Source organism: Lissotriton helveticus, chromosome 4_1, assembly GCF_964261635.1.
Source record: "Lissotriton helveticus chromosome 4_1, aLisHel1.1, whole genome shotgun sequence".
In the NCBI taxonomy this organism is placed as follows: domain Eukaryota; kingdom Metazoa; phylum Chordata; class Amphibia; order Caudata; family Salamandridae; genus Lissotriton; species Lissotriton helveticus.
This window is the reverse complement of record NC_136063.1, coordinates 1,128,506,696-1,128,514,195: the sequence shown is the minus strand read 5'-3', so window position 1 is coordinate 1,128,514,195 and position 7,500 is coordinate 1,128,506,696.

Genomic DNA, 7,500 nt, shown 5'->3' with positions numbered 1-7,500 from the left:
CAGCCGGGGCTCCCAGGCCCGGAGGCACAGGGGAAGCCTCCCCGGGCCCGCCGGACCCCGTCCCGGGCACCCTGCCCCGCGGCAGGACCCAGGACGGAGCCCGGGGTGGGGAGGCCACCCTCCCCGGGGCCCTCAGGGGCCCCGGATGGAGCTCCTGAACACAGACAAGCAAGGGGAGGCTCCCCGGGCACATCGGAACCCCTTTCCGGGCCCTTGGCAGTGCGGCAGGCTGGGAGACAGGGCCCAGGGCCTGAGCACCCGACCCGGGGCCCGCCCGGGCCCCTGGACCCAGCCGGGGCTCCCAAGCCCGGAGGCGCATGGGACGCCTCCCCGGTCCCTCCGGACCCCGTCCCGGGCACCCTGCCACGCAGCAGGACCAAGGACAGAGCCCGGGGTGGGGAGGCCGCCCTCCCCGGGCCCTCAGGGGCCCTAGCCACTGCTCCTGAACCCAGCCAAGCAAGGGGAGGCTCCCCGGGCACACCGGAACCCCTTCCCGGGCCCTTGGCAGTGCGGCAGGCTGGGAGACAGGGCCCAGGGCCGGAGAAACCAACCCGGGGCCCGGCCGGGCCCCTGGACGCAGCCGGGGCTCCCAAGCCCGGAGGTGCATGGGACGCCTCCCCGGTCCCTCCGGACCCCGTCCCGGGCACCCTGCCACGCAGCAGGACCAAGGACAGAGCCCGGGGTGGGGAGGCCGCCCTCCCCGGGCCCTCAGGGGCCCTAGCCACTGCTCCTGAACCCAGCCAAGCAAGGGGAGGCTCCCCGGGCACATCGGAACCCCTTCCCGGGCCCTTGGCAGTGCGGCACGCTGGGAGACAGGGCCCAGGGCCGGAGAAACCGACCCGGGGCCCGGCCGGGCCCCTGGACGCAGCCGGGGCTCCCAAGCCCGGAGGTGCATGGGACGCCTCCCCGGTCCCTCCGGACCCCGTCCCGGGCACCCTGCCACGCAGCAGGACCAAGGACAGAGCCCGGGGTGGGGAGGCCACCCTCCCCGGGCCCTCAGGGGCCCTAGCCACTGCTCCTGAACCCCGCCAAGCAAGGGGAGGCTCCCCGGGCACACCGGAACCCCTTCCCGGGCCCTTGGCAGTGCGGCAGGCTGGGAGACAGGGCCCAGGGCCGGAGAAACCGACCCGGGGCCCGGCCGGGCCCCTGGACGCAGCCGGGGCTCCCAAGCCCGGAGGTGCATGGGACGCCTCCCCGGTCCCTCCGGACCCCGTCCCGGGCACCCTGCCACGCAGCAGGACCAAGGACAGAGCCCGGGGTGGGGAGGCCGCCCTCCCCGGGCCCTCAGGGGCCCTAGCCACTGCTCCTGAACCCAGCCAAGCAAGGGGAGGCTCCCCGGGCACATCGGAACCCCTTCCCGGGCCCTTGGCAGTGCGGCAGGCTGGGAGACAGGGCCCAGGGCCGGAGAAACCGACCCGGGGCCCGGCCGGGCCCCTGGACGCAGCCGGGGCTCCCAAGCCCGGAGGTGCATGGGACGCCTCCCCGGTCCCTCCGGACCCCGTCCCGGGCACCCTGCCACGCAGCAGGACCAAGGACAGAGCCCGGGGTGGGGAGGCCGCCCTCCCCGGGCCCTCAGGGGCCCTAGCCACTGCTCCTGAACCCAGCCAAGCAAGGGGAGGCTCCCCGGGCACACCGGAACCCCTTTCCGGGCCCTTGGCAGTGCGGCAGGCTGGGAGACAGGGCCCAGGGCCGGTGCACCCGACCCGGGGCCCGGCCGGGCCCCTGGACCCAGCCTGGGCTCCCAAGCCCGGAGGCGCAGGGGAAGCCTCCCCGGGCCCTCCAGGACCCCGTCCCGGGCACCCTGCCACGCAGCAGGACCAAGGACAGCGCCCGGGATGGGGAGGCCGCCCTCCCCTGGACCTCAGCCCTTCCATGTCAGCCCGGCAATCTGGTCGCCCCATTGGAAAGCATTGCGCGCTACTATTGCAAACACATTATCTACCGGACTTGCTCTAGATGGCGCTCCAACATAAGGAATGTACCAACACCTTCCCTACTGGAATCGTGACGAGCAGGAGCCGTCGTTAGCACTGAAGGGGCTAGTATATCAACACTTTCCCTCCTGTTGCGCAGGTTGGAGTTTGAAAAATAGATTGTATTATGCCTTTAGTTTGTGTGTCCTCTAGATCAAGTTGATCTACTGACTTGCGATGCCAAGGCATCTCGCTGTAAAGGAATGCGATGTCACAGCATGCATTTGTGCATTCGAATAGATGGCCGCCTATAACCCCTTCGCTGCGGCGGGTTTTCAAATGGGTTTGGGCATGGAGCTGCCCGGGACCCGTGGAGCCCGTCCTGGGCACTCTGACCTGCTGTTGGCCCGGGGGGAGGACTGCCCGGGACCCGTGGAGCCCGTCCTGGGCACTCTGACAAGCTGTTGGCCCGGGGAAGGGAGCCCCAGACGACCGGGACCCGTGGAGCCCGTCCTGGGCACTCCTGTATGCCGTTGGCCCGGGGAAGGGAGCCCCGGACGTCCGGGTCCCGTGGAACTCGTCCTGGGCACTCTGACATGCCGCTGGCCCGGGGAAGGGTGCCCCGGACGCCCGGGGCCCGTAGCCCGTCCTGGGCACTCTGACAAGCCGTTGGCCCGGGGAAGGGAGCCCTGGACGCCCGGGACCCGTGGAGCCCGTCCTGGGCACTCTGGAATGCTTTGGCCCGGGGAAGGGAGCCCCGGACGCCCGGGGGAGGACTGCCCGGGACCCGTGGAACTGGTCCTGGGCACTTTTACATGCCGTCGGCCTGGAGGTGGGTGCCCTGGACGCCCGGGGGAGGCCTGCCCGGGACCCGTGGAGCCCTTCCCGGGTACTTTGCCAATGCCGTTGGCCTCATGGAGATGGTTGCCCCGGACGCGTCCGGGGGAGGCCTGCGCGGGACCCATGGAGCCCGTCCTGGGCATTGAGCCATGCCGTTGGCCTGGAGATGGGAGCCCCGGACGCCCGGGGGAGGACTGCCCGGTACCCGTGGATCCCGTCCTGGGCTCTTTGACATGCCGTCGGCCTGGAGGTGGGAGCCCCGGACGCCCGGGAGCGGGCTGCCCGGGACCCATGGAGCCCGTCCTGGACACTTTGACATGCCGTCGGCCTGGAGGAGGGTGCCCGGGACGCCCGTGGGAAGCCTGGTCGGGACCCGTGGAGCCCTTCCCGGTTACTCTGCCATCCCGTTGGCCTCCTGGAGATGGGTGCCCCGGACGCCCGGGGGAGGTCTGTCCGGGGCCCATGGAGCCCGTCCTGGGCAGTGTGACATGCCGTCGGCCTGGAGGTGGGAGCCCCGGACGCCCGGGGGAGGGCTGCCCGGGACCCATGGAGCCCTTCCCGGTTACTCTGCCATCCCGTTGGCCTCCTGGAGATGGGTGCCCCGGACGCCCGGGGGAGGTCTGTCCGGGGCCCATGGAGCCCGTCCTGGGCAGTGTGACATGCCGTCGGCCTGGAGGTGGGAGCCCCGGACGCCCGGGGGAAGGCTGCCCGGGACCCGTGGAGCCCTTCCCGGTTACTCTGCCATCCCGTTGGCCTCCTGGAGATGGGTGCCCCGGACGCCCGGGGGGAGGTCTGTCCGGGGCCCATGGAGCCCGTCCTGGGCAGTGTGACATGCCGTCGGCCTGGAGGTGGGAGCCCCGGACGCCCGGGGGAAGGCTGCCCGGGACCCGTGGAGCCCTTCCCGGGTACTCTGCCATCCCGTTGGCCTCCTGGAGATGGGTGCCCCGGACGCCCGGGGGGGAGGTCTGTCCGGGGCCCATGGAGCCCGTCCTGGGCAGTGTGACATGCCGTCGGCCTGGAGGTGTGAGCCCCGGACGCCCGGGGGAAGGCTGCCCGGGACCCGTGGAGCCCTTCCCGGGTACTTTGCCATCCCATTGGCCTCCTGGAGATGGGTGCCCCGGACGCCCAGGGGCGGTCTGTCCGGGACACGTGGAGCCCGTCCTGGGCATTGAGCCATGCCGTTGGCCCGGAGAATGGAGCCCCCAGACGCCCGGGGGAGGTGTTGCCCAGGCATATCTCATCTGGTCCCCCGGGCAGAGAACCACCAGCCCTGGAGAGGTGTCCGGGCGCACCCTGCCCCTAGTAATCCGGAGGGAAATTACCCCCCTTTCTTGCAATCCGTGCACGCGAGGTGACAGAGGGGACCCAAGGCGTAAAAGAACCCGACCTCATGGAGCCCTAGCTGGGATCCGGGAGGCGAATGGCACCTCATCGGGACTTCCAGGGAAGCCCAGCCATCTGGTCGCCCCATTGGAAAGCATCGCGGGCGACCAGATGGCCGGGATCGAAAGGACTCCCAGCTCCCCATCCATCCCAAGCCTTCGCGGTGGGGTTCCTGACTTCCTGCCCACGCAAGGCAGGGCTCTTGGACCCCGGCTGGGCCTCAGGCGCAGGTTGGACCACCGGAGCTCCAGGGCCCGGACGACCTGGGGGGAGGAATGCCCGGGACCCGTGGAGCCCGTCCTGGGTACTTTGACATGCCGTCGGCCTGGAGGTGGGTGCCCCGGACGCCCGGGGGAAGCTGCCCGGGACCCATGGAGCCCGTCCTGGGTACTTTGACATTCCGTCGGCCTGGAGGTGGGAGCCCCGGATGCCCGGGGAGAGGTCTGCCCGGGACCCATGGAGCCCGTCCTGGGTACTTTGCCTATGCCGTTGGCCTCATGGAGACGGGTGTCCCAGACGCCCGGGGGAGGACTGTCCCAGACTCATGGAGCCCGTCCTGGGCACTTTGACATGCCGTCTGCCTGGAGGTGGGAGCCCCGGACGCCCGGGGGAGGGCTGCCCGGGACCCATGGAGCCCGACCCGGGCACGCTGCCATGCCGTCAGCCTGGATGGAGCCCCGGACGTCCGGGGTACGAGTGACCGGGACGCATGGAGCCCGTCCTGGGCACTTTTCCGTGCCTTCGGCCTGGAGCCCCCAGACACCCAGGGGAGGGCCACCGTGAAAACCATGGAGCCCGACCCGGGTACTCTGCCATACCGTCAGCCTAGATGGAGCCCCGGACGCCCAGGGGACGAATGCCCGGGACGCATGGAGCCCGTCCTGGGCACTTTTCCATGCATTCGGCCTGGAGCCCCCAGACACCCAGGGGAGGACATCCCTGGAAACCATGGATCACGACCCGGGCACTCTGCCATGCCGTCAGCCTGGATGGAGCCCCGGACGCCCGGGGGATGAATGCCCGGGACGCATGGAGCCTGTCCTGGGCACTTTTCCATGCCGTCAGCCTGGATGGAGCCCCGGACGCCCGGGTGACGACTGCCCAGGAGCCATGGAGCCCGTCCTGGGCAATTTGACATGCGGTTGGCCTGGAGGAAGGAAGCCCCGGGTGGCCTAGGGAGGTGTTGCCCAGGCATAGCCCATCTGGTCCCCATGGCAGAGAACCGCCAGCCTCGGAGGGGTGTCCGGGCATACCCTTCTCCCTAGTAATCTGGAGGAAAATTACCCCCTTTTCTTGTAATCTGTGCACGCGAGGTGACAGAGGGGACCCAAGGCGCGAATGTACCCGACCTCCTGGAGCCCTCGCTGGGATCCGGGCGGCGAATGGCACCTCATCGGGACTTCCAGGGAAGTTCGGCCATCTGGTCGCCCTTATAGGAAAGCGTTGCGGGTGACCAGATGCCCGAGGGGATCCGGGCGACCAGATGGCCGAGGGAATCTGGGCGATCAGATGGCTGGACACGGAAGTGAAGCCGCCTGGACTCTCCCGACCCTGTCCCTGTCCCCGTCCCCGTCCCGGGACGAAGGCCCGGGACGCATGGAGCCCGTCCTGGGCACTTTTCCATGCCTTCGGCCTGGAGCCCCCAGACACCCAGGGGAGGACCACCGTGAAAACCATGGAGCCCGACCCGGGCACTCTGCTATACTGTCAGCCTGGATTGAGCCCCGGACGCCCGGGGGACGAATGCCCGGGACGCATGGAGCCCGTCCTGGGCACTTTTCCATGCCTTCGGCCTGGAGCCCCCAGACACCCAGGGGAGGACCACCGTGAAAACCATGGAGCCCGACCCGGGCACTCTGCCATACCGTCAGCCTGGATGGAGCCCCGGACGCCCGGGGGACGAATGCCCGGGACGCATGGAGCCCGTCCTGGCCACTTTTCCATGCCGCCGGGGTGGATGGAGCCCCGGGCGCCCAGGGGACGACTGCCCAAGAGCCATGGAGCCCGTCCTGGGCAATTTGACATGCCGTCGGCCTGGCGGAAGGAAGCCCCGGGTGGCCTAGGGAGGTGTTACCCAGGCATAGCCTATCTGGTCCCCATGGCAGAGAACCACCAGCCTTGGAGGGGTGTCTGGGCGTACCCTGTCCCTAGTAATCCGGAGGGAAATTACCCTCCTTTCTTGTAAACTCTGCACGCGAGGTGACAGAGGGGACCCAAAGCGTGAAAGTACCCGGCCTCCTGGAGCCCTCGCTGGGATCTGGGAGGCGAATGGCACCTCATCGGGACTTCCAGGGAAGTTCGGCCATCTGGTCGTCGATTTGTCGAGCCCTGGGAGAGAACTGGGGCTCGGCAGGGCCAGGGTGCCAGCAGGTCCCAGTCTGCCAGGTAACCAGGTCTGGGGATATGCTGCCCATGCGCTGCCGGGGCCCGGGCATGACCTCCGGTGGGCCCTCAGGTGCGTCAGTCTGGCACGGGGAGGCTCTGAACCTGCTTGGCTGGGGCCAGGGCTCCACAAATCCACTCGCCCGCTCGACCGGGGCCTAAACGGCATCCTGCTCATGGCGGGCTTGGGGCTTAGCTTCCAAACCCTACCCCCAGGCCAGGGAGAGCCTCTGCAGGCCCCGATGGACCCCAGCACCCGGAACCTCAGCTGGATTGCAGGACGGGGGCTCCAGCACCCCGGGACCTGCCGGACAGAGTTAAAGCCCCGGGCCCGGTCCCATGTTCCGAACCCTAGCCAGGCCGGGGAATGCCTCCCCAGGCCCAGAGGGATCCTAGCGCCCAGGCCCTCGACTGGCTTGCAGGACAGGGGGCTCCAGCACCCTCGGGGCCTGCCAGATGGAGTTCAAGCCCCGGGCCAGGTCCCAGCTTCCAAACCCTAGCCAGGCTGGGGAGAGCCTCCCCGGGCCCCGGTGGAGCCCCGTCCCCAGCGCCTGGACCCTCTGGTGGCCTGCGGGACGGGGGGCTTGCACACCCCGGGGCCGGCCGGCCGGCCGGAGCTCAAGCCCCGGGCCCGGTCCCACCATCCGAACCCTATCCAGGCTGGTGTGAGCCTCCCCGGGCCCCGGTGGAGCCCAGTCCCCAGCGCCCGGACCCTCTGGTGGCCTGCGGGACGGGGGGCTCGCGCACCCCGGGGCCGGCCGGCGCTCAAGCCCCGGGCCCGGTCCCACCTTCTGAACCCTAGCCAGGCTGGGGAGAGCCTCCCCGGGCACTGGTGGAGCCCCGTCCCCAGCGCCCGGACCCTCTGGTGGCCTGCGGGACGGGGGGCTCGCGCACCCCAGGGCCGGCCGGCCGGAGCTCAAGCCCCGGGCCCGGTCTCACCTTCCGAACCCTATCCAGGCTGGGGAGAGCCTCCCCGGGCCCC